Below are 25,840 nucleotides of genomic sequence, written 5' to 3'. Positions count from 1 at the left end.
GGCAGGAGTCGGTATCGGGAGGCGCTGCGCCCACGTCGACTAGCAGGCCGGGCGCTGGCAGAAAATCGGCCCCCAGGAGTGGGGTTCCCGCCTCGCGACGATGAAGTCCCAGGAGTAACTCTGGCCAGAGATGGAGATCGACAGGGGCCTGGTGCCGTAGGAGAGATGGGGTTTTCCGTTGGCGGACCGTCAGAAAGCGGCGGGTCTGGTGTCTGGCAATTTGCGGTCCTCTGGATGCTGGAAGACCGATTTAAAGGCCCGTGTGTCGCCAGCATCATCCTGCCGAGACGGTGTCGCTGGACGAAACCTACTGTTTTTGAGGCCCTGGGTTCTTCGGCTGCCATGGCGGCCTGTCCTGCTGGCACCGCCACCCCGCTTTTTGAACGGGCGAACGAGCAGGGCGGGCAGGCAGGTTCGGTGTCCTTTCGAACCACTTGTGGTAGCGACAGAAGCCCGGGACCTTCATCTGCTGTGGTTGGTGGACGTCTGTTGGCGATGGCGTTGACGGCTGCTCTACGCCCTCTTCAGGCTGGACGGAGCTGACCGCTGTGTAACGTTTTAGCCGCTGTGAAGCCTTGACGGAGTCTGTGAGATGTTGCGCCCGCCTCTATAAGGTCCTCGATAGGCATGGTGTAGGGGTGAGCGATCTGGTTGGGTACCTCCGGATGAGTTGGCGAAGGTAGATTTCCGCGCGGACTTATCTCCTGCCGCTTCTTTTGTGCCACCCAAGTCTGGTAGTGACAGGAGATCCACGACCATGCTCCAAGCGTCTCCTTGAATTGAGGCCGTGGCGTGGGTTTATAGCAAGGTCGATAGCATCGGCGGCCCGCCTGGCGATGGGCAGGGTGTTTCGAGGAGGAACTTTTTGTGGTGCTGTATGTGGGGTGTGTTTGGTACTCGGCGAGATGAGTTTTCTGTATGTCCTCCGGAAGGGCGTTGGGCACTGTGGCGGCCTGTAGGATTTCGGTCCGTCAGGTCCGGGATTCTGAAGTGGCTCTCCACCCTGCGCAGCCACTTGGGGTTCCCCTGCATACGCATAAACGGCGGCAGTTTTACGCGTGAGGGCGCCCGTGATTGTGTTGCCCGGCCGCCGTGTTCGGGCGCTGTGTGGAGCCGCGGGAGGGCTCGGCGCAGGGGCGATGCGGGTGTGACGGGAGGCAGGTAAACCTCCGAGTCCGCTGGGTCCGTTTAACTGCATGGCGAGGGGATATCCGCGCCCATGCTCAAAATTCGACCCCCACGGAGTGGGTACTACACAAGTACGCACTGCATACCGCAGGTTCCGCTTAGTGACGCTGGTGGGGTGCGACGGAGCCAAAGCACGCCAAATGCTGGTTACAGCGCCATGTTTAGGCCGCTAAGACGTTTTGAGAAATCCTGAGCCAAGACTAGTCGCCGTGGTCGGTCCAAGCACGGCTCCGGATACTCCGGGGTCACCATACTGTAAGGCGTCAAAGAAACGAGCAGGTAAAAGTTACTGCTACTTTATTACAGATCCAGGCAGGCTTATATAGCGCCGCATCAGGTCGGCCTGTGAGAGACAATGGAATTGACTGTGACCTGAGGTCTAAAACAATAAAACAATAATATGCAGTGAATCAGTACAACATTACAAAACATACAGAACTACAATATGGATACAGTCTGATGCTCTGTAGAATGAAGAACATGTGATACAATGTGTGATATTTGTATAAATACGCATAAAGTAAAAAATGGTTAAAAATGCGCGACCTGGCACGCTTTAGGCGTGATTAATTGAGTTTTGAAGAAAATGGAAGTCATCAAAGAAAACATGCTCAGCGGAGACTTAATTAATGGCGCTGCCGAAACACTACGCTGGCGCCGATGTGGTGACTTTACAACCTCTGTAGCACAGATAGCAGATTTTTTACTATTTTTAAGGTCTTCCTGAGGGTTGGCTACATCCACGATCAAAGGCTACAGAGCGATGCTCAACTCCGTATTCAGACATAGAGGTCTGGATCTATCAACTGATAAAGACATCAGTGACCTTATCAAGTCACTAGGCACTGCAAAGCAGGAGAGGTCAGATTCCATATCCTGGAATCTAGATGTAGTTTTAAAATGGCTCTCAGGTCCACCTTTTGAACCTCTTCAAGACACATCCCTCAGGGATCTTACAAGAAAAACACTATTTCTGGATCGGGGTCCCGTGTCACCCGGTGAAAAAGTCCATTCAGCACTTATTTCTAGGTAATTCTGTTGCTAGATACCAGAGAAAAGCTAAATGTAAAGCTGGGGTTACTACCCCCAGAGTTTAGCTCAAGAAATGGAGTCGTGTGTATGGTAGGTGAGATTGTCACAATCACGTGGACCCTGCCTATAAAGATTCCCCAATGTCAAAAGTCCCAAGAGAGGTGCGATACAAGCCCATGCACTACTATGACGGACTGTACACAAGAGCAATACTAGCTCATTCCATTTTAGCACGCGATTTGTTCACTAATGCTTTTCGTTGTGCTCCTTATTTTGTGCGTTTGTTGTGCTATTATGGATCTCACAAGGTTCTGCTTCAAAATCTTGAGTACCAGTGTTTTGTTGTTTTTTAGAGCGATTGAGGCTCCTTATTTCCTTTAGTTTAATAATTAAAGGGAATTTATAACGCCCATCTGATCTACTCGAAGGCGATCCTTGACCTCTCTTGGTCTTGGGTCTGCATGTTTGTTTTGTGTAATTTATTTGTAATTTTTCTTGCTTGGGATATATTCCCAATTTGTGATTCCTATTTAAGTGGGTTTGATTATTTTTATGTTTGTTCTGTGCCCATTTACTACGAGCCTATTCGCTTATTGTCATGGCTTTATTATGCCTTATTTTTGTCCCTCACTTCTCTTAGCTTCTAGGAATCTTATTTTCCTTAGTATTGTTACGGTTTTTTTGTTTTTGCAATTTAGTAAATTTTCTGAATTTTGTGTTCCCTTGCTGGTCAAGTGCAGTCCTGCTGTTTAGGCTACATGTATTATTATGGCTTTACTTTGCCTTGTTTTAGACTCTCACTTCTCTAAGCTTATGGGAACATGTTTTTCATTGGTACATTTAAGATTATTCTCTTTATGTTTGACCTTGTGCTCGGATGCTTTTGAATTTTGTTGATTATTTTGGATACTTTCATAACTGGAGGTCGCCATTTCCTCACGTTCATGTCGTGTTGGAAACTGCCTATCCTCCTACATGTACCTTTAGTAATTTTCTGTTATATTATATATTTATTATATATTTATTTTGGGCTGGTTAGTTAGCCTTTATCCCTCTCCTAGGGCTTCCTTCCTTTGCATCGCTTACTCAGTTAGGTTAGCCTAGGGTTAGGCTATAGCCTTTTTCCTTCGGGAAAAGACGTTGTAGGGATCTCGATCTGTACGTTATGAGTTTCATGTCTGCATCTCGATCTGTACATTATGAGTTTTATGTCTGGTGCTTCCTTTGTTTGGTTTTGCTTGGGTATATAGCCTACGTCCACCCTCTCCCTGTTTCGGCTTTTCACTTAGCTAATGTTCCTGATAGGTTGCTGGAATAGCGAGGGTTTTACCTGTAGCCATCCTAGTTCAATCCCCTTCTTTGGGTTTGTTTACAACTATAAATTATTGTATCGAGAAAACCCCTTCTTCCCTTTTTACCCAATCCTTTGCTCTCTCCTTGGTCTGTTTTTTAAGGTTTGTTAACTTACCAAGGCTTTGAGAGCATTTTATCCATATTTTGTGCCGAGCCTACATCCTCCCTCTGCATTGATTGGTTTGTCCTCGGTGTTGGAGTGTCTAACCTTATCGGTTGGCACCCCACCTGGACCTAGAGGTGACCGGGAGTGCTCTCCCCACTCCTGTTCACACTCCATTTACCTTTCTTTGCTCTCCTGGTCGTAGAGGTTTTTGCCCTTCCTCCCTTTTTCTCGCTCTTGTCGTGGCAAACACAGCTCCATAGCGAGGGAACGTATGAGGATCTCTGGGCACCCGGGAGTGCTGTCCCACCCTGGTTGCTACTTTGGGTTACAAACCTCCTGGCCTATCCTTCCCTCCCCTTCCTTTTACGTCGACTGTTTCCCTTTGTGGTGCCAGTCCGCACCTTGCCGTTGGGATCTCATATGAGGCCAGTTAGCGTTTTCCACCTAACTGTCTTTTGTTTTGTTTACTTTCGGCGTTCCCCCTCCTTTTTGCTAACTTTCTGTTCGGTGTTTCATTATCTTGTTGGGCGCTCTCCTTGCTTACCGCTTCAGCGGTTTTAGTGTTTAGCGGTCAGTGTTTATCCCCCCCACCGCTATCACTGAGTGCGCCCACTTCCGAACAGTTCATAACCTTCCCACTATATTTGTATCCGTCACATATATTTAAACGTGACGTTTCCGATGTTTCCGTTGACTCTGTTTTTGTGTCTATGAGTTTTGAACTGTTAGTCCGGTTTTCTCTCCGGTTTACTCCGGGAGTTTTCATGGTCTGCCTAGGCTAAGTCGCTGCTACGGTACTCTGCTCCGGCATCCGTTCCAGCATACTCATATCTCATACGCTTTCAGCTGGTTTTGTTAAGTGCAGGAATGCTCCGCTATCCTGCAACAAACCAGCGGTCACGGAGTCTGTAGTTCCCATTCCGGTTTGTGTCGGAGAATTAATAGTTTGGCACCCGGATGGTTGCGATGTACGCTATGCTCTCTCCAAGCAGGCTACTTGTTGAATCCGTAGGTTTCATATAAACCTATCGGTTTTACCTCCGCCAAACTCCGCCTCATATGGCTTATTAATAGTCGCTCCTTCGGTGTTTGAGCTCTCTCCGGGCAAGATTCTTGATGAATCGGTAGGTTTCGTATACACCTATCGGTTTTCCTCCGCCAAACTCCGTCTCATGTGACTTATTAATAGTTGCTCCTCCAGTGTTTGGGGTCCTAATTTTCCCCCCTCCTGGAGGCCCCGCAAGAATCTCGTAACTCTTCGCTTCACACCCTCTAGTCTGGGGTCAGCAGTTTGGGCGGCGACTTCGAGGGGCGGGAAATTCTATGTTCTTTCGGTGGACATTTGTAATGTTCCTTTCCCAGCGCCCAGATCTGCGTCAGTTGCTGAAGATAGTTGCTGCCCCTTTGACTCCGGGGTCCAAGAGATGACCCGGTCTTCTTAAAATAAATTAGCTATTTTCGGAGGGTTTACTAAAAGACGTTGCGGCCTTCAGTCCGTTCCGAACCTGTGAACATCGTCCCGGAGCAATAAGTAGGTGTGGGAATAAGTGAGACGAACTTTTCCGCTTAGCTCTCTTCCTTCTTTTGCTTTTTCCTTCGGGGATCGTTTGATCTCATCCCTTTTAGACGGTTCCTGGTCTACCGTCCCAAGGTGAAATCAGTCAAAAGACCTTTTTTTAAAACCCAGAAGACCCGCTCGGGCCCCTCGAGGACGTCACGGATATCTAGTCGGTGCAGATCACGAGTTGGGCCTGGAAATCTTCTGGAAAGGGACACGGCCCAAACAGAGTAAGGCGGTTACCCCCTCCTTCCTTTGTTGCAGACTCTTTTACGGGTCTCCTTATAAGGAGCTCGACATGAGGGTCATTGACAACTATCAAAACTATCTAACCAACTATCTGCCTCATGGGTCCGTGCTTTCCCCTTCCCAGGAGCTTAAATCCCAAAGGATTAATCTCAGGATTCATTAACAGCGGATCACCTGCAAAATCCTGCTCCGTTCCGAATTCTACTCTGTTCGACACCTCCACCCCTTTTCCCTTCGGTCTGGTGAATCTGGCGCCTAACCTCTATGCTTCCCAGCATGAAGGTGCCCTTCTATCAAGGGTGTGGACACACGGAGGTTGGCGGAATTGCATCTCTTCCCTTCCGGTCTGGTATCCCTCATCCGGGTTTTGCCAAACTGGCAGAAGAGCATGGTATCTATCTGACAAGATCCCTAAGGAAACCCTCATCTTCCCTAGGGACTGGGCACTGTCGTCTCCTGAGAATTGTAACGGAGTGGCAGGCTGAGAATTTCAAGCTCACGCCAGCTAAAGGGGTCTTTACTGTGTTCTCTTTGAGAGACCTGCTTCTACCCCTTGTGCTCCGAATGTAGCCCCTCTTATTAACAGGCTTATTTCGGAAGTAAACCACTGACACATCTCCGGGAGGCAGATCCCACAGATACATTCACAGTGATCTTCTAACCATGGAATACGCCACTAATTTATTCAGCGTACAGCTCCCTAAGCTTCCGGAGTCGATTCTCGAAGCTGAAACAAGTGTAAGGACAGGCTTGCCAGGTCCTGGAACTCATGTCAGGATTTTCTGCAGGACCTGTTTAATTTCATCACAGTCCGGATGGACAGCTGAAAACACATCTTTCGGCAGCCACGTTCGCCTTGAGCCGAAAGGCTTATGAACAGTTTCACCTGGGAATTAATCTTTTCCCCAGGTGGGCGCGACAGCTCTGTCCGGGGCTACTAATGTTAATCAGAGCCTCCCGTTCTGGGTGGGGTCTACCCTCACAGCGAAACAATCTGAACTTGCCCGACCCTATCCCCAAGTCCCGGCAAAAAGTTCATGCAGTTCAAGCGCCCCTGCTCAGGCAGTGGTGCAGGCTCTTCAGGTTCCTGCCCCTGGACATCCGTCAGCCTCTCACTCCCAGCCTCCACCTCGATGTGTGCTGGTTCAGCCATCACTTCAGCCCCTAGTGGCTCCCCCATATGTCTCCGCCTCCCCAATATGTCTTCGCCGGGGTTTTCATTGCTTCATACGAAAACCCAAGGAAAGAATTTTCACTAAGCATTCTGCCAGAGGCACTGAACCTCGCGGTTATCATAGGGGCAGGGAAGCATCCTGCTCCTCTCCGAGAATTTGGGAAGGCAGAGGCTCCAGGGGAGGCAAGCAAGCCTCCTCCCAGTGGTATTTCTCAGGTGGGCGGGAGGCTGTACCGTTTTCGGGGCCAGTGGAACATCAGTCCCTGGGCCCAGAGTATAGTTATCAAAGGCCTGGGGTGGAGCTGGACTGTTTGTCCCCCTCCCCCAATCCAGTTCTGTCAGTTACCAGCCAGGGATCTGGAGTTTTTTATGAAAGGTCTGTTAAGGAAACTGGCATTGAGAAAGCGAGACACTTGTAATCGCAAGGCAGACTTTTTCAGTCTGCCAAAAGTTCCTTCCGCGGAAAATATTTCCAGGCTTGTCCATTTATATTCCTCATTCAATGCGACAAGTCTCGGTTGCTTACAGTCTTGTAGGTTCGGATCCTACTGCACCGTGGAGCAGAACCACCTCTGTAGGCCTTTCCGACACTTCCTATCACGTCTTAGTTGCAGGAAGGTTCTCTTCCTTCTTGGGATTCAGGCTGGGAACAGGGTTCCCTTCAGGATCATGCCCTCCTCAATGCAACCCCAGAATCTTTGCCAGTTTGAACGATACCGTAGTTCAACAGCGCCGGTATTAGAAGGCTATGCTAGCCACATATCTAGTCGCCTGGCTCATTTGGGCATCCAGCGTCGAGGATTGCCGGAGATTGCCGGCCATTATAATCGGCTTTCTGAAGTCTCTGGGCTTTCAAGTACACAGGAAGGGATCCCACCTGATTCCGGAGGGTAGCCTTCAGTGGTTGTGAATCCAGTGGAAGTGGAAAGAGATAGCAAGGGCAACCACGCATTTCATCAACACAAGCGTACCTCGCCGTGCCCCAGAATAGGTCTTGGGCTCTCTTCAGTTTGCTTCAGTGACGGTTCTCCTTCTGGAAGTCAAGCTGGAGTTTATAAAGGTATAGCGGAGTCAGGGACGTGTCTTCCTGATTCCCCTATTTGAACAAGGGCCTCCGACCTTGTGCAACAGTCAAGAGCTTATCAAAGTCAGTTCCTCTTCAGCTTCCCCCTCCGGCCTCAGTATTCCACTCCGTCACCTCTCTGAGCGGGTGGGGTGGATATTTTTGGCTCCATGGTGTACATGGAACTTAGTCGGCCACGTTCCGGCAGTTCCATATCAATGCTTTGGGGGGCTGTGGCAGTCTTCCTGCCCTTGGGAAAACTTCTTCCTCCCAGGAGGATTCATTTATGGCTGGTTCTGAACAACGCAGCAGTAGTGCGCTGCGTAATCAAGTGGGTTCGAAGTCGAATCGAATCAATTAGGTTATGGTTCTATCTTCTCCATAGCAAACAGACACAAGTGGCATCTGTCTGCCACCCTTCTCGTAGGGGTCCAAAAGATCACTACAGTTTCCCTATCCAGGGCCTCCCCCCTGGTGTCGGAATAGTCCTTAGACGGATCGTCATTCAGGTAGTTTTGCGATCTATTTCGGACTAGGAGCAGGTCTGTTTGCAACCCAATTCAGCCACAAAACTATCTTGTTGTGTGGCCTCAACCTGGACCCTCTAGCTCTCTCCACGGACACAGTGTCGTTAGGTTTTGAGCAGGTGGAAGTTAGTTTATCTGCTCCCCCGGTGAACCTGTTAAAGTCCTTCACAAGTTCAGAACATTCAAGGTTGAGTAGGTCTAGTAACTCCCGGGCGGGAAGCCAGCTGGTTTCCACTCCTTCTGGGGGTTGAAACCCTCGTGCTCCCAGTTCAGACCCAAACTGCCCAGTGGTATAGCTCAGCCTGTGTCAGCCTCCTCAAGTTCTGGTACCCTGGCTTTGTGGTTTTGTGAAAATTTACAGTTTAGGAAGAAACACTATTGGTCCTGTTATTACTGTCTTCCTAAAATCAGACAAGGATCTACTCTGCTGCAGTATGGTTCTGCAGTTAAGTAACTAGCACTCTTCACATAGTTTTTAGCTACAGTAATGATGCAGCCGCATTGGCCCCGAGGAAAGTGTTTTGTTTAAATCAGGCTCACAGGCCCTTAACTTTCAACCCTAAGGCCTGTGTTTGTCTGAGGCCAGTACTCCGTCCACATTCGGTTTCCTGGTCTTTGAGTAATGTCGGAGTTAGCTTCGGTAACCAACAATCATCTTGTTCTTACCTTTCCTTGTTGGGAAGACCTAATTTTTAAACAGCTTTGCTTCTAGTGCTAGTATTCCTGTCCTGTCTGCCTGTCTGAGTGGAACCAACCATTTTGGTTTCCCCATCAGGGGTAGTGTTGCAATTCTCACCCTAACTTTCTAGCTAAAGTTGAAGGTCCTCATTTTCGGTGGTCACCTTGGAAAGTACTCCCCTTTCACAAGGTCTGTTCTCTGTGCCCAGTTTATTCCTTACAGGCTTATTTAGGCAGGACCTCACAATTTTTGTCAGGCCCTCTCTTTATTAGAAAAGGGGGGGGTTACTGTCACTGTCATTGTGTCTGCTATCAGGCAGCAAGTTTTGTATTTTCTTAATACAAGCCTTTTCAGGGTCAATTCCAATGCTCATGATATTAGAGCAGTGGCCACTTACATTAATTATTTTCATTACATGAATTTCGAGGACCTTACCAAATGTTCAGGGTGGAATTCTCCCTAGTTTTCAACGTCTCTATTTGAAATCTTTAGCAGCTCTTAAATTCCCCTACGTGGCGGCAGGAACGTTGTCCCTCACTGATTTCCTTTCTGATTCTTGGTCACTTTCCCCTTCACTGCCTAAGTTATTCCCTTACAAGCAGTTCATTGTCTTTAATACTATAAGAATGATATTTATTTCTCTGTTATTATTTCACCGGGTGACACGGGACCCCGATCCAGAAAAAGGATTTTGACAAAGGAAAATCTATTTCTGGGAGGGGCCGATGTCACCCGGTGACCCACCTGTTTTTCATTCTCTCTCCTCCCATGGTAAACATCATTCTAGTGGGGTGGGTGCTAACATGGAATGCGGCTAGTATTGCCTTGTGTACAGTCCATGAGTAGTGCATGGGCTATCGCACGGCACTCTCGTTGGGACTTTTGACATTGGGAATCTTTCTAGGGCAGGGTCCATGATTGTGACAATCTCACCCTTTACCATACACGACTCCATTTCTTGAGCTCGCTCTGGGGTAGTAACCCCCAGCTTTACATTTAGCTTTTCTCTGGTAACTAGCAACGGAATTACCTAGAAATAAGTGCTGAATGGACTTTTTCACCGGGTGACACAGGCCCCTCCCCAGAAATAGATTTTTCCTTTGTCAAAATCCTTTTTCTAGTCGCTCTAGCTACAGCCAAGGGAATTAGTAAGTTACAGGCTCTGAGCAAGAAAGTAGAATTCTTACAAGGCCACCAAAAATAGTCTCTTCAGTGGTCCCTTAAAAGTTACAGGCTCTGAGCAAGAAAGTAGAATTCTTACAGGAGACGCAGTCTCTTCCCTTTACTTTGGGGTTCTTGGCGAAGAAAATGAAATGTCATGTTTGATGACTTCCCTGGCCCGTTCATCCACAATCAAAGGTTTAACGGACATTCTAGGTCCCACGGACCAAGAGAGAGCTCTTTGTCCAGTAAGAGCACTGAAGTATTATTTTCAGAGAACTATGAATATCAGAGGTGCGTCCCATATCCTCTGGTGTTCAGTTAAGGATCCAACCCGTCCTTTATCCAAGAACGCATTAGCGTTCTTCTAAAGAGACATGATTTCAGAGTCGCACATGAAGATTCAAGAGGAAGACTTGCCAATTTGCAAGGTTAAAGCCCATGAAATTAGGGCAGTAGTGACTTCGATTTCCTTCAAGCGGAATTTATTCCTATCTTCTATTTTATAATCCACTTTCTGGAGGTGCAGATCAGTGTATGCAAATTTTTATCTACATGACATCAAAACTGTTTTCGAGAACTTCAGTACCCTTGGCCCATTATCAGTAGCTAGCATGGTATTTGGGGAGGAAGGGCAGGAGTGTACCCTTACACTCATCTATCTATTCACCTTGATTTGGATATTTGTCGAGTTTTGTGAGTTGGTGGTTACCAGTACCTGGAGCACCCATCATTAGATCCGTTGTGTCGTGCTATGAATGGGTGATTGTAACTGATCTGTTTTATGGTGTATGTGTTACTTGTGTTTTATGGTCTTGGTTTGGTACTGTTACCAGGGCAAGGGCTTTGTGTTTTTATTGATGCTTTGGCAGCCATCGAGTACTCCTTGGCTGCAAAGCTCCCACTAATTTAGAGGCGCCTCCGGCTTCACTGCCACGGCACTACAGTCGAGATGAGCCGCATCAGAGGCAGTATTTTCCTGCTCGAGATCTCTCGCCAGGTAGGTTACAACTAACATTCTCAATGTTAATTACTTACTATTTTAATAATTCATCTCCATTCATGAGTGTTAGTTTATATACATGCCCATACATCCCACCTCCTGTCAATGTAGGATTGAGCTATACAGGCAGTCCCCGGTTATTGGCGGGGTTCCGTTCCCGACGCATGACGACAACCGAAAATTGCCGCTAACCAAAAATTGGCAATAATAGCACTGATCCCTGGTTAGCGGCGCCGATAACTGGTGATCAGCGCTGCCGATAAGAGGCGATCAGCGCCGATAACCGGTTATCAGCGATCCCAAACATATCTGGTTATCGCGCCGCTAGACAAGCGCCACAGTAAAAACCAGATTGCCAGTAATCGATCCATACCGATAACGGGGACTGCCTGTAGTCACTTAGTAAGTTACTTATGTGTACATAAAAATGACATTTTTATAATAATAAAATAAAGTTTTGTTCATGAGACTTACCTGCCAGATATATATAGCTGTGTTCTCGAAGTCCGACAGAATTTCAAAAACTCACGGCACACGAGTGGGCCAGGTGGTTAGTACCCATTCCGCGCTGGGAGGCGGTATCAGGGAACCATTCCATTTTCTATTCAGATTTTCTCTGTCACCGTTACTGTCAACATCTGTTTCCAGTACCTCCGTCTTTGATTTTCGTTAAACTCATTAGTTTTTTCACTTAAGTATTCGATTTGACTTTTGGTTTTTTTCACGGCTGCATCGTGATTGGATTGTGAATTGGCATACACTTTTTGTGGACTGTTTTTGATTTGATTTTGATTGCTCTTTGAATGATGTCTGGATCTAGTTCTGCTAGCTTCAGAGTATGTTGTCTGAATGAGTGTAAGGTGAGGCTACCGAAGACGGTAGATCCTCACTGTAATGCTTGCAGTGGTGAATATTAAATGATCGCTGCAGGGAGTGTGAGACTTGCTGGATGCAAGCTGGAAGGTGTTTGTTGCCTATATCCGCAAGTTGGAGCGTGATAGGATCTGGAGGTCTTCCTCCAGGAGTGCTAGTAAGAGGATATTTATTCCTCTCCTGTAAACCCGAAGCTTCTAGGAAAGCAATTAGATCCAAATTTAAGACAACAATTTGGAGCGGAAGGTGATACTTTGCCTAATTTATTTTTGTCAAGTACTTGCTTGGCAGTACTTATACTAAAATTGAACGTTACAAATTATAAACACCATCCGTGCTCTGGAATCGAAAGTGATTTCTCTTTAAAGTGCAGTAAGTGTTGTGATCCCCCTGGTGCAGTGGAGGGGAGGCGTCAGATCGCCGATATAATGCCTCTAGGCCAGGACCTCTGTCGGACTCCCAGGACTTTGGGAGTGGGCAAGTCGAAAGCCTCAAGAGGATTCGCGGACCCCACCGATCTGGCGTCCTTCGCAGGACCTGTTGACGCTTCCCAGGCTGCCAAGGATCGTGCCCGTGCACGTATCCTGAAGGATCGCTTCGTCCTCCTCAGATCGGCCCCATAACGCTTCTAGGCCTGGACCTCTGTCGGACTCCCAGGACTCAGGGAATGGACATGTCGAAAGCACGCCAAGAGGGTTACGGGTCTTCCCACCGATCTGGCGTCCTTCGCAGGATCTGTTGACGTTTTCTCAGGCTGCCAGGATCGTGCTGGGTAGCACGTATCTGAAGTTTGCTTCTCGTCCTCCCGGGGCGTCCTCGTGCAAGGGGTGGAACTCTCGGAAGGACTCTCGCTTTAGAGAAGCTTCCAGAAGAGGGCGCTTCACGCCCTCTTTCTCAAGCGTTACTAACGCCTTCTTTGAGTGTTTCGGGCTTTTCCATCGGCTGCAGCGTGGCGCTCCGCGAAGCAGCTATCCTTGCGCTTCTGTAGCTGCTCGTCAGGGCGCCCCTCTCGCTGCCGTGCGTCTTTCCGGATGGACGCTCATCAGGACTTCTCTTTGGTTGCTCGTCTGACTCTTCAGAGCAATCAAGACCGCTTCGCTGGATCGCCATCGTGGCGATCGGCTGCAACCTGACGCTCTCGCAAGCAGCTATCCTGGGCCGCTTCTGTAGCTGCTCGGTCAGGACGCTCCTCTGCTGCCGTGCAGGACGCCGGCTGGGCCGATCGGCTGGACGCTGCGTCCAGACGCTCATCAGGACGCCTCTTTGGTTGTTCAACGTGACGCTTCCAGAGCAATCAAAGACTGCGGGAAAGAAGCTCCTTCTGCGTGTTGCACCGCAAGGTCTTCGTTCTCCCAAGGACTTGGGAGACTCTCTGGTTTTCTTCCATTGAAGAAGAAGTCTCTTGTGAGTCGGAGCCTGCAGACCTTGAGCAGCCTCGCCTACTTCGCGTCACGGTCTACCAGGTGTTAGCCGGTCTTCTCAAGGACTTGTTTGGCGACAAGTTCAAACCCTCGGCTCCCTCTCTCTCCTCCTTCGCAGTTAACTTCGTCCAAGACCATGAGAGCGCCGGGTTTGTTAAGATGACTTCGTCTCTGCCACGAAGAGGCCTTCAAGAAGGTTAACACCTGGATTGAGGAAAGAAAGTCCCAAGGCAAGACTTCTTTTTACTGCCTCCGTCCCAAGCTTTGCGACAAGGCAGGTTGTGGTACTAGACCGGAGAGGACGTCGGCTCAAGTGTTCCTTCCATCGCCCCAGGGTCTTCGCTACCTTGGTCAAAGCAGCGCCTAGAAGGTCCTTCCTATCTGCAACCAAAGTGTCGTGGACTTTGTCGGAGACGGATCTCATTTGAAGGGACTTTTTCGTCCCATGGAAGTCTTTATTTCCTGGACTGGTATTTGGGGACTCTAGACGTTAAGATTAGAAGTTCCTTCTCTATCAGCCTGAGGGAGCTGTCCAGCATCTTGATCTGCTTGGACAAGGCCATCAGGGATGACTAGGAGGAACTGGCGTCCCTCTTTTGTACGGGCCTCTTGAAGAAGAGGGCCTTGTACTGTAACTTTACACTAAATCAGTTTCTCCGTCGCAGAGGGCAGGATTGCTGTTCGCCCGTTGTCCAGCCATCTCTCTCCCCTGTCTTTGATCAAGGATCTCGCCGCCAGCTTGAAGGAGAAGGCCACTCCAAGATCTCTTGGCCCTGGGTCAAACGCCCGGCAGTCCCTTTGTCGCTTGTCGGGTCAGACCTCCAGGAAACAGAAGCCCCTTTCGCAGAGGAGCTTCTTCGTATAGATCCTTTCCCTGAGGAAGAGGTCTTTCCAGAGGAGCCCCCCTCAAACCTAGGGCAAGAAGTGACCCAGCGCCTCCAGACACCTGTAGGAGCCAGGCTTCTTTCGTTTTGGGAGCCTGAGAGCAAGAGGGGCGGACTCCTGGTCCCTCCTAATTATCGAGAGAGGATGCAAGATCCCCTTTCTCGACACGCCACATCTGTGCACGCGCCCAGGGATTTGTCGCCCTTTTACTATCAAGAGAAGCAACAGCCCCTTTTGAGTTATTAGTGCAAATGCTCGAGAAAAAAGCTGTGGAGCTAGTCCTGGAGCTGGACTCCCAGGGGTTCTTCTGCCGACTGTTTCTAGTTCGAAGCAGTCGGAAGGATGGAGATCAGTCCTGATGTCAGCGGACTGAACCGCTTCATGGCGAAGGGAAGTTCACGATGGAGACGTCCTAGTCTGTTCTAGGAGCATTTAGACCAGGAGATTGGTTTTCTCGCTGGACCTTCGGGGACACCTTCTTTCACGTCCCCATACATCCCCAGTCGAGGAAGTTCCTGAGGTTTGTATCGGGGACGAGTGTTCCAATTCAGAGCTCTTTGCTTCGGGATAAGCATAAGCCCCTATAATCTTCACGATCATCATGAAGAATGTGGCGAGATGGCTTCATAGCGGGCATACGAATCTCGCATTTACCTGAACGATTGGCTCTTTGAGCCTCTTCACAGTCAAATTGTCTGGAGGACCTGAAAATCGACTTTGAAGTTGGCGAAGTCCCTAGGACTTGTGAACGAGACAAGTCCCTTCTGGTCCCCACGCAGTCCATAGTGTTCTGGGGATTCAGATGGATTCAGTGGCTTTGAGCTTTTCCGTCCCAGAACGGCAGTGCAATGCTTTGGAAAGTCCCATCCTACCTGGGGAAGGAAACATGCCCGGTGAGGGAATGTTGAGTTTGCTGGGGACCATTTCCTCGCTGGAGAAGTTGGTTTCCTGAAGACTGCATCTCAGATCCCTCCAGTTTTTTCCTGGCGGAAACTAGATAAACAAGGAGGATCTAAAGAGAGTCCTGAGGATCTCCAGTAGTCAGGATCTCCTGAGGTGGTGACTCGACCCCTCAAAGTTGGCAGAAGAGGTTTTCTCTACACCTTCAGAGCTGATATAGTGTTGTTTTCCGGACCATCCAGGAGGGATGAGAGCAACACTAGGGGGAAGGAAGTGTCAGGCACCTGGAGAGGGGAACAGGTGTCCTGGCACATCAATCTGAAAGAGTTTGGGGCGATTCTGCTGACCCTGCTTTTTTTCTTGAGCCAAGCTTCAGGCCGAGTGATACAGGTAACCGGACAACACCACAGCCCTGGTATACCTCAAGAAACAGGGAGGAACTCGACTCCCGGTCCCTGTTTGCATCCTGGCAGGAGATCCTGCTTTGGGCGCATGCTCGGGGTCACGATCCTCACGAGGTTCGTGGCAGGAGTGGAGAATGTCCCGAGGACCTTCTCAGTCGGCAACATCTTCCACACCGACCGAGTGGACCTTCATGAGGAGGTGTGTCAGGAGCTGTGGAGATTTTGAGGAAGTCCCCTGGTGGGATCTCTTCACGACATCCAGGACAAGAGGCTTTCTCTATACTGCTCTCCGTACTAGATCCAGGAGCAGTAGCGGTAGATGCCCCCTCTGGGATTGGAAAGGATTGGATCTTTACGCTTTCCTCCTTCAAGATTCTGGGGAGGTCATCAGGAAAATTGAGAGCGCCGGAAGGGACGTAATGATGTTGATCGCCCCTTTGGCCCAGTAGCAGGGTGGTTCACAGAGACCGTGGACCTTCCTGGTGGACTTCCAAGAGCGCCTCCTTAGATTTAGGGATCTGCTCCAGACAGCCCCATTTCGAAGGTTCCACAAAACCTCCCGCTCTGAGTCTGACTGCGTTCAGACTATCACAAAATTGGCGAGCGAGGGTTTTCATGAGCAGTGGCAAGGGCTATCGCTGGCGCCAGGAGACCCTCCTCCAATTTGGTGTACCAATCTTAGTGGGCCAATTTCGGAAAGGGGTGCAGAAGCAAGGGGATTTTCCTCAACCTTGATCTCTGTGCCTCAGATAGCAGACTTCCCTTCTTCATCTTGGGGAGAAGGAAAAGGGCAGTCTCTAATAATTAAAGGACGTTGAAATGCTGTCGGCAGTCTTCAGACACAGAGTTTTAGACTTAACCGACAACAAGGATCTTCACGATCTCTTTTTGAGGCCCTTTGAGACTTCTAAGGTATCTCATCCGTGGATGCCTTCTTGAACCTGGATATCGTCCTAGAATTTTTTCAAGTGGTTACATTGAACCTCTTCATTCGGCATTGCTCAGAATGTGACAGGAAGGCTTTTTTCCTAACTGCTCTGGTGACAAGCTAAGAGAGTTAGTGAAGTTCAAGCCATCAACAAACACATAGACTTTAGAGGGCATAAGGCCTTATGCTCCTTTAGCCTATGTTCTCGCTAAGAATGAGAACCCTTCACCCTTGGCCCAAGAGTTTTGAGATCAAGGATATAGGAGAAATTCTTGGGCAAGAATAAGAGAGAGTCCTGTGTCCTGTCAGGGCTCTCAATTTCTTCTTAGATAGGACGAAAGGAGGCAGAGGCCCATCGGACAATTTGTGGTGTTCTGTCAAAGGCCGACTCTTCCGATGTCCAAGAATGCTCTGACATTCTTTTTAAGAAGTGCGTTCAGGGAGGCTCATTCTACCTGCAAGACAGCGACATGAGACTCCTGAAAGTCAAGGCTCACTTTAGTGAGAGCTTTATCGCGACTCGGTGGCTTTCCAGAACATGTCCCTAGCGATCTTCTGGGTACCACCTTCTGGCGTAAGCGATTCAGTGTTCGCTTCACATTTCTTGGTGGATGTGAAGACGACATTTGAAACTGCTAAGCTAGGACCATACGTTCGCATGCTTGTTGGGCAGAGAGCAATACTCTTCCTATCCTTTAGGGGTTGGGAAGTATTTTTAATCTTGATTTTGTGTTTTTATGGTTGTTGGGTTGGCCATTGAGGTGGACATCCCAGTCTTTTAGCTTATACTAAGTTTTATTACTTAGATAGGCTCGGTCAGGTGGTTGGTCGTTGTCCTTTGCCCTCACAGTATGGTCTTATGATCTAGTCCTATTGTGGTCACGCCCCCGTGGACAGATCATCTAGAACCTCACCAGCTATATAGGTCACTACCTTGCTGGAGACTCTAGTAAAAGCAGAAGCAGGCTTGGGTGACAGTATCGAAGTCAGCTATGTAACAGGTAAGGAACCAAGGCGCCAGTTCGCTTGGCATATTTTTTTGTTTCCTAAACTTATTCTGTCTCTTCCCACCTCCAGTGGTGGGATTCAGCTATATATATATCTGACAGGTAAGTCTCATGAACAAAATGATATTTTAATAATAAAATAAAGTTTGTTCATACTTACCTGGCAGATATATATAATCATAGTGCCCACCTCCTCCTCAGGAGACAGTGGCACTAGAAAATCTTGAATAGAAAACGGAATGGTTCTGATACCCGCCTCCCAGCGGCGGAATGGGTACTAACCACCTGGCCCCATGCAATTTTGCCGTGAGTTTTTGAAATTCTGTGGGACTTGGAGAATACAGCTATATATATATCTGCCAGGTAAGTATGAACAAACTTTATTTTATTATTAAAATATCATTTTTTATATACTTATCAAGTAACTACATGATCAAAGCCCTCCCTCCTCCCCTCTCATGGGCATAGGGCATAAACGAATTAGGCTCGTTATTAGTGTTGTACCTATCCTTCCCTGAAAGTTGGGGAGTTGGGGAAGTTACCTACACCAAAATATTGGAACGCTACCGCGAAATTTCGAATTTAAGCTGCCCATTGCATGAATTCAGTGTGGCATCCAGTCTTCACCAGTGACAGATGTCACTCCATCCACTTGTATATAAACACTCAAACCTACCAGCTCATACATAGTACTTCCATCCTCCCTTCAAGAGAAACAGTCATAGTATGTATTTAGCCCCTACTATGGCTCAGTAAGGAGACCCCAACATGCATCAGCGTGAGGTACCTGAAAGCAGTGCACTTGGCCCTCCAACATTTCACTACGGTGATGTGTGGCAAGACGGTCACCTTACACTTGGACAACATGACAGCATTGGCCTACATCAAGAGTCAGGGAGGCATGCATTCCTTCTCGCTTTCCAGGCGGCCAAAGATCTCCTCATTTGGGCTCAGAACAACTGCACCCAGATTGTCACCCGCTTTATTCAGGGCAAATTGAACATCCTTGCGGAGGAATTAAGTCGCCACAAATGGAATGCAGTAATTGGCAAGTATGCCTAAAATCTATAAATCAGTCATTCACAGGTGTGCACAGACCTATGGAAACTGTGAGAGAAGCCGTCAATAGACCTGTTTGTGATGTCGAAGAATCACCATCTTCCTCTGCTTAGTTCTCCAATCCCGTACCCTCTGTCTTGGGCAATGGACGCAATGCTCCAGGACTGGTCCCACCTGGACATATATGCCTTCCCGCCATTCAGCATGGTGAGGGAAGTATCAACAAGTTTCATTCCCACAACTACTGTTCAATGACCCTTGTCGCCCCGTTTTGGCCATAGAGGGAGTGGTTTCCAGACCTCCTCAACCTGTTGGTGGGCTTCCCAAGACCCTACTACAGCGTCAAAGTCTTCTCAAGCAACCCCATTTCCATCGCTTTCATCAAGGTTTGTCCACTCTTGCTCTGACAGGCTTCAAACTGTCAGGAAGCTTGTCAGAGCAAAAGCCTTTTCAAAAGCAGCTGCAAAGGCTGTTGCCAACTGTAGGCAGCAATCATCCTCCCACGTCTACCAGGCTTAAGTGGTCAGTCTTCCGCAACTGGTGTCGAAGACGCGGCATCTCATCTTCTGAAACCACTTTAGCACAAATAGCAGACTTCTTGCTCAACTTAAAGTCTTCCCATCAACTAGCGACTTCAACTATCAAGGGTTATAGAGCCATGCTTAATTCGGTGTTTAGGCATAGAGGCCTGGATCTTGCTTCAAGTCATGATAATAGTGACTTAATTAAATCTTTTGATACTTAGAAACAAGACAAACTGACTTCTGTACCATGGAACTTAGATGTTGTACTTTGTTGGCTCTCAGGCCCTCCTTTTGAGTCCTTTCACACTTCATCTCTGAGGGACTTAACAAGGAAAACCCTCTTTTTAGTTGCCTTGGCCACAGCCAAAAGGATTAGCAAATTGCAGGCCTTGGATAAGCAAGTTGGCATCTCACAAGGGGATGCGGTGTGCATGTTCAAGCTTGGGTTCTTAGGCAAGAATGAAACCCATCCAATCCCTGGCCTCATTCTTTCTCTATCAAGAACCTGACAAGTATCGTTGGTTTGACAGACCAGAAGAGAGTACTCTGTCCAGTTAAGAGCCCTAAAGTGTTATCTTGAGAGAACTAAAAATATCAGAGATTCCTCTCATAACCTCTGGTGTTCAGGGAAGAACCTATCTCATTCTTTGTCCAAGAACACATTGTCTTTCTTTCTAAGAGAATTAATCTCTGAATCCCACGTTGGTATTCAGGAAGAGGCATTACCCTTATTGAAAGTTAAAGCTCACGAAATTAGGGCAGTTGCCACTTAGTTGACATTTAAATGCAATCTTTCTCCTCCATTATACTGTACTTCAATCTACTTATTGGAAATGTAGATCTGTTTTTGCCTCTCATTACTTACGAGGTGTGGAGACTGCTTATGAAAACTGCAGCACATTAGTTCCAATTTCCGTGGCTGGCATGGTATGGGGGAGGAAGGATAGGAGTATGTATATCCTTTATTTTCTCTATCTCCTCGCCTTGTTTCAGGTGATCGGTTATGGTAAGCCCGGGGGTTACTGTGTACCTGAGTGTCCACCAGTCATTGTTTTATTGGGTGGGGTTTATTTTTATGTGGGGTGAGGTAACAATTTTATCTGGTTGATTTTCGTGTACTGTGTCCAGAGCAAGGGCATTTTGTATTTGTTATGATGTCTTGGCAACCATTGGAGCACTCTTCGGTTGCAAGGCACCCCCTAGAGTAGAGGTGACCCTCAGCTTTACTGAAGCGCCACTACAGGTTGATGATGAGCACCGACCGGAGGCAGCATCCGTCTGTTGTAGCTCTCTCACCAGGGAAGGTTACAACAAGCATTTACTGATGCTGGCTACATCTATTTCAAATTCATCTCCATTACTGAGTGTTTTTGAGTAGTTTGTGTCCATGTATCCCACCTCCTGTTATTGTGGCATTCAGCAATGTAATTACTCGGTAAGTTACTTATATAAAAATATGACATTTTTATATTAAAATAAGATTTTATATACTGTATACTTACCAAGTACAGTAATCAATTTAGGGGTACTAGCATGTATGCATGATGGTTTTGTAAGTGGTACATCATGTTCAACCAGTTTATTTATAAATATAATTGTTAGTCCTTAGAACTTTTAAGAGCTATCCCTCTCTACTTCATAGGTCCTGGCTACTTTAGTTATGGCCACAGGTCCAAACCTAAGTAACTATTCAGCCAAATGTGAGGTATTATGAGTTTGTGGCAAAACATTTTTAAACACAAAAAATAATTTTTTTTTTTCACCCGCCCCTAGAGGCACTTTAGAACTCAGTGCATAGCTTGCTAGATGGGACTGAAGGACTTTCTGTGGAGTGTCTGTAGAGTTCATAATACACAGTAAGACTAATATAAAGTAATGGTTTGTATTTGAAAAAATGTTTATTAAATATTTTTATATACTACATAATGGGTTTTATCTAATATTTTTTTTTCTTTTTCTTTTCAGAAAACCAGTGCCATCTAAGGGTTTGGCTATATTTATGAGTGCTGTATACTGTACTGTATTTTCATCAAAAAGATGTATGGTGCTTTTCTATTTTAAGATAAAAGAATAGGTAAGAAATTCATGTTGATATTCCCCAAAATTTTTATATATTATGATGTATCATGATGACTCTCATATTTCAGATATGATTTTCAAAGATATTTTAATCAAACTCAATAAAATATAAAAAATTCTGAAATTGAATTGTTTTGCTTTTCCTTTACTGATCTGCCTAATGACAAAAAAAAGACTGAGGGGGACTACTTCATCCATAATAAGATCTTAAATGTCTGAAGTTAAACTGCTGGTAGTTTATGGGGATGCACTTAATTATGTTTTAATCGCAATTATAAGGGATAGAATTTAGTTAAATTGAAAGAAGTCTTCCCTGTAGCTGTGGACATAATTTTTAAAACATTTTTTGAAACACGGTTGTCTTACTGATTACTTTTCAAAGGTACTTCCTTGCCACCTAATGAATTCAGTCTTACTTAGCTCATATTGAATATATTTTCTTGAATAAGATGTATAAATATTGTGTAAATGTGAATTAGAGCTCCAAAGTTTCTTTCTCTTAATATTGTTAATTTTTATCTGTCAACAACATTTTGTTTTAGTAAATGGAGCTGTGAAAATAGCAAAGTAATCTTGATAAACTATTGTAATAAATAAAAGAGTTTTATGGTCAGAATAAATTTAATGACTATCTTATTAATGTTTTAAAAATCGATGTTGTGATTTGTAGGATGATCAGTATTTAAGTTTGAGCTTACACAAAGAAATATAGGGTTCTGGGTTGGCTTTCTTTCATTCCTGATACCTTAATCTTGGGTAGCAAAAAAGAAAATTATGTAAATTAACTGATTACTTATACTGTGTATACAAGTAGTACCTTTACTGTACAGATAGTTTCCCCAATTAGCCAATGCTGAAGTTTTGAATTGTATGTTTGTCAGAATCCTGAAATGGGTAAAGCCACAAAGACAATTAAAGCCATTTTCTAAACGAACGGAACATTAGTGGTGTCTCCAACTAAAGCCTGGAGGGGATCCTTGGCAGCTGATCATCTCATACTGCTCATTTTCTGTTATAGTGCAAACTGGAGTCAAGGGAGTTGGGGGGAGCAGTGCAACTGAATTGACAAGCTAAGGATACTGTACACTGTGAGTGAACTGGGATGTAAAAGTCTGAGCTTGATGCTGTGACATCCCGAAATCTTGTGCAGGTGTACTGTAGTATGTCAGTGTCTTGAGTAGGGCTTTAATATCTTTGGCACATTGATGATTTCAAAGGTTTGGCAGCTGTTTATCTGAAGGTCCTTAAGTGCAAACAGTAGTGCAAAGAGTTCTTTATGCAAAATGAGTAATAAAGTCTTTAAATGGTAACAGTATGGAGACAATTAATAATTTAGTTCCACATGTTAACTACTGCACTGACAAATCGTGGTTCTGAGCCTAAACTTTATGGTTTTTGCTAATCTGCATCTTTTGTAGTAGTGTATGTGATTGCTTCCTTTTTAAGTTACATTTAAAGGAACTACTCTTCTAAATTCAGATTATGATGAGCATTAACACTAGGCTAAAATTATGTAAAAATCAAAGATGAAAAATATCATGTACCAGGGTGAATTTAACTTATTTATACTGGACAAATGAAATCTAAACTACACTGTGATAGGAATTACATCGAAGTGTATTTACCATATTTTGGATTTTTATGATACACTCCTTATCTGAAGATACAAAGGAAATGCTTTGGGAGAAACCCGGTCAGACTTTCTATATTACAAAATCTCCCTTGCTGGCTACATGCCATCAGTGCACTTCACGTTGTACACGAGGAGCATTACTAAATTTGACCCGTAGCTGCCCTTTAATTGACCTTCATTCCCATTTCCTACTGTCTTGCTAACCAACTTCCTACTTCCACAGTGAGGTTTTCTCACAGTTTACCTGTAGATTATTGTACTCCTACATATTTTCTGGATCTCTTTCCATGAACCTAAGCTATGGATGCCATCACGCTCTGAGGACTCACAATAGGTTAAAGTACATCTTATCTCATATCTCTTGGAAATTCCCAGAAAATAATTAACAATAAAAAAAACACGTAAAGATGTTTCAAGACTTAATTTGATCATGATTAATATAGCCGACTGAAGGAGAATATTATTGTGCCAGCTTACAAATTGATAATCTCATCATCAGACTGAAATTACAACCAAAACGATAATAAAAGCAAAGCATTATTATTGCCTTCTATAAAAGGGATTTTGACAAAGGAAAAATCTATTTCTTGGGGAAGACCTGTGTCACCCAGTGAAATTGGTTCCATTTAGCACATTCTCAGTATAGGTACTACATTTACCAGAGAAAAAGCTATATAGAATGCCGGGTTTACACCCCCAGTTCGCTCATCTATAATAGATGTCGATATACACTAAGGGTGAGCTATACCACTACCACAGGCCTTCGTCCAACAGACTTCTCAATTCTCAAAGTCCCAAATTCGATGTGCCGTTACAAACCTGTAACCAAGGATACTCACCCGCTCGCAAACTAGGCGTCATCATGAGACTGCCACGTCATCCCAAAATTAGCACCCACCAAGCTGAGTATATCACCTGGGTGGAAAAAAAAAAAAAAGAGAGGGATGGGTCACTGGGTGACACAGGTCTTCCCCCAGAAATAGATTTTTCCTTTGTCAAAATCCCTTTTGTGGGCTCGACCTGTGTCAGCCAGTGAAATAGTGACAGAGAATTAGCCATACGAGAGCTTGGTGGCACGCTTCAAAGAATACTCAACGGATCTAAATAAAACATTAGAGAAAACTTCACTGTGTTTTAATACTGACAATTCGAAATATTAACCACAAAACCAAAACTCAGAGGCACACAGATAAAAATTCAGAAATCTATAAGATTAACCCAACCAAGATACTAAAGGCTAACAAAAATAAATGACAATAAGGTAATTGCGGAATGTGAATGGGCTAGGCTATGGGGCAGAGCCGACTCAAGGTTAGACGCAGGGTAAGCAGGTGAGACAGGAAGGCTAGAGACTAAACTCACAGGTAAGAGGGGGGAGGGAACAAACTTGAGCTGGACCAGGAGGGACAACATTACCCGCAGCAACTGTGGAATATTTAAGAGCCTCTAGAGACTTAAGATAGTGGCGTTTAAATACTTTTTGGTGATTTCCAACCCGTATACTTCTAAGATCATCAAAATTCATATAACGGAAAAAAAGTTAGTTGAGGTGGCCACATCTAACATGAACCCCAGGTACTGATTCCGGATTTGCTTGTTTAATGAAATAAAGAACTTGTTGTCTGATGGCTTTTAGGGAAATATTGCCTCCATTTCCCTAACAAAAAGGGACCTAAGTTCTTTTAGACGTCCTATCTAAATAAGCCCCTTAAAGCATTGACTGGGCACAAGGATAAATCTTGTGGGAGAGAATAATCTTCCAAGGAGACCATCTATTCTGTAGGGTCTTTGTTCTTTGCTAAAAAAAACTGAGGGTCTGGGGATAATAGAACTTCACCTGACAGGAGAAATCAACATGATTAGGTTCTCTAGAAAGAGCAGACAGTTCAGAAATTCTAGCACCTGAGGCTAGACTTACTAAGAATAAAGTTTTCCTTAACAGATTCAGGTATGAACACAAAGAATTATCAGTGTCTGATGCCAATTTAAGTACATATTTTAAGTACCAGAAGACTGTGTGTGGACGGGTTGCTGGTCTAAGACGCGCACATGCTTTAGGAATTGATGAAAAATACGAGTCTGAAAGATTAATATAAAAACCATGTAAAAATATTCTTTTTAAAGCAGATTTTGTTGTAGTAACAGTACTAGTGGCCAATCCTTTCTCGAATAATGATCTGAAGAAAGAGATTGCTAGGTTATGATCATTTCATGAGCATTTGATTCCCTCAAAAACAAAGCTAATTTCCTAACTGCCGAAGTCATACTGTCTGAGGTAGATTCTCTTTATCAGATTCTATGAATAATATATTAAGAGGGTCAATGTTAGCGTCTTTATGCGCTGCAAATTTCATGAAGTCCATAAAGCTAGGGCACTGAGAATTTTTTGAGAAGCTGACACAGTCCGAGTTTGTACTATTTGTGTCAAATGTGGGTTGGGAATATGTCTGGGAGTGAGCTTCAACTCTAGAAGTAAAGGAAACCAACTGCTCTTCGGCCAGTTGGGTGCCACTAGTGCTACTTGGCCTCTGAATGATCTCAGCTTGTGTAAAACTTTCATCAACAAATTTATTGGGGGAAACAGATAGATCCTTTGCCACCTGTTCCAATCGATTGACATTGCATCTGTGGAATAAGCCAGAGGATCCAGATTGGGAGCCACGTAACACGGAAGTTTGTGGTTGCTCTCTGTGGCAAACAGGTCTACCTGGAGACCCGGTACCTGAAGGCAAATCCACCCGAACGACTCCTTGTCCAAAGACCACTCCGACTCTAGTGGGGTTGTCCTGGACAGTAAGTCTGCAATGACATTTTGGACACCTGCCAGATGGGTGGCTGACAGATGCCAACAATGTTTCCTTGCTAGGGAGAAAATTGCGATCATCACTTGGTTGATATGGCCCGACTTGGAGCCTCCTCTGTTCAGACAATGTACTATCACTGTATTGTCCAGCACCAGCCTGATGTGAATTTGTCTGGCTGGTCGAAGTTTCTTTAACGTTAGGAACACTGCCATTGCCTCTAAGATGTTTAT

At 45.8% G+C, this 25,840-nt stretch overlaps 1 long non-coding RNA gene across 1 annotated transcript in view; it reads left to right on the top strand.

The window, feature by feature from the left end:
- Positions 1-21,297, top strand: part of LOC136838985 (uncharacterized) — an 83,843-nt gene extending 62,546 nt beyond the window's left edge. Inside the window, exon 2 of the long non-coding RNA XR_010853175.1 lies at positions 21,060-21,297. This is a non-coding gene — a long non-coding RNA (uncharacterized lncRNA). The remainder of the gene's footprint in view (positions 1-21,059) is intronic.
- The last annotated feature ends 4,543 nt before the right edge of the window (positions 21,298-25,840 follow it).

Source organism: Macrobrachium rosenbergii, chromosome 1 (genome assembly GCF_040412425.1).
Source record: "Macrobrachium rosenbergii isolate ZJJX-2024 chromosome 1, ASM4041242v1, whole genome shotgun sequence".
Classification (NCBI taxonomy): Eukaryota; Metazoa; Arthropoda; class Malacostraca; order Decapoda; family Palaemonidae; genus Macrobrachium; species Macrobrachium rosenbergii.
Note: the sequence above shows the minus strand (reverse complement) of the source record. Positions and strands in the feature narration are given on the sequence as shown.